Below are 1,895 nucleotides of genomic sequence, written 5' to 3'. Positions count from 1 at the left end.
ATGTCAAGAAATTGAGAATCTCTGGCACATATAAGTGCTAAGTGGTTCAAACCTTAACAATAATTTTTAATATTAATGTGTAAGAGTAAGAGTAATGTATGGGAATATGGCTGCAGAATAATCTGAATAATTACTAACTTATATCAATTAAACATGGAGCTAAATTCTGCTGATGGCTAAATTAGGAAGCAGGAGGAAGTATTTAGGGAAAATTTGATTTGCATGTGTATATGCTGCCTAAATTACTGACTGAAGCCTCTGAAACTCAAATAAAGACATCCCATGGAGGTCACAGCACGCACGTAGCAATTTCACTAGTGCGTCTGTCTCCACAGAACCCGGAGTTAACATCTATGGCTGATTTGTTAAAGTCGCTAACTTTCTAGGTCTTTTTGGCACCCAAACCTACTGCTGGGGGAATGAGGAAGAGGTGTGAGATAATGCTGGAGTGGTGGGCTTGGACCAGGTTGTGCAGGGCCTTAAATTTCTTCCTTTCTTTTTCATACTACTCATAAATGACTATATTCTCATTATAAGATTGAAACCTACATCGAAGAATTATTACAGATGCTAACTAAATTATTAAATAATAAATAATAAATAATATTAAATAATTAATTATATAACCAAGTTATTGCAAATAGTAAATACAAAGCAATACTGAAAGTCCCCTTCACCCTGACTCTACTTCCACTCTCCACTGCCCATAGTTTGGGTGCATCTTTCCTTTCTCTCTTCCAGTCCATAATTCATAGTTGACCTTCGAGTCTCAGATCAGAAATAGAGGGCCGGCCCGTGGCTCACTCGGGAGAGTGTGGTGCTGAGAACACCAAGGCCCCGGGTTCGGATCCCATATACGGATGGCCGGTTCGCTCACTGGCTGAGCGTGGTGCTCACAACACCAAGTCAAGGGTTAAGATCCCCTTACCGGTCATCTTTTAAAAAAAAAAAAAAAAAAAAAAAAAAAAAGAAATAGAAAATAGCCCAAATCTCATGGTGGTTCTTCGGGTCTCCCAGGACTCTGTACTTAAGTGCCAGGGCACCTCACACACAGTGTTTTGACTGGCCATTTGCCATCTGTTGGTCTCTCTAGATTGTAATCTCCCCATGGCCAAGGCTGGCTTTTACTAAATGTTGTTGCCCTCGTGCTTGGCAAAGTGCGGCCAGGAAGGTCGTAAGGGTGGCCGGGTTGTGAGTGTCAGGCAGCCTGGATAAATTAGGTCTGTCTTTTTTTTTTTTTTGGCTGCTGGCCCGGTAAGGGGATCGGAACCCTTGACATTGGTGTTATCAGCACCACCCTCTAACCAACTAAGCTAACCCGCCAGGGGTATTGGTCTGCCTTTCTCTGGCAGGTTCATACCTAGAGGATGTTTAAGGGGACCAGTCTCTAGGTAGGAGCCCAGCTGGGTCGTAGGAACTCTGAAAAACACAAGAAATGCATTAAAGCAATATGGCCTAGTAAAAAGGCCTTGAACTTGCATGAAAAGATGCAGCGAAGCCTTTCTCCGTCTCGGTTTCCCCCTCTTACAGGGGAAGGAGGCTTATATAATGGGGTTCATAATATCCGCTCAGCTTAGGTGAAGAAACTTTTACAGAATGATTAGAAGCAAGATCTGCACAGCTGCCACCCACTCCGAGTTCCCGAGGCCCGAGCTGTCGGTCTGCCTGTCGTGGCCCTGGGCACAGTATGGCCACTTGTCCAGTCCGCTTCGCCTCCAGACCAGGCGGGAGCGGTGCCTTCTGGTGTCCTGGAAATGAGCGCTGCTGCGGAGGCAGCTGGGGAGCGCTGTCCCGGGCCTGCGGACCCTTGGGCTGCGCGCCGTCCTGCTGCCGCCCTCCTGTGGCCGCTGCGAGGCGACCTCCCTCGGCCAGTGACATCACCACATTCCCATTCC

Source organism: Cynocephalus volans, chromosome 2 (assembly GCF_027409185.1).
Source record: "Cynocephalus volans isolate mCynVol1 chromosome 2, mCynVol1.pri, whole genome shotgun sequence".
Lineage (NCBI taxonomy): Eukaryota > Metazoa > Chordata > Mammalia > Dermoptera > Cynocephalidae > Cynocephalus > Cynocephalus volans.
Note: the sequence above shows the minus strand (reverse complement) of the source record.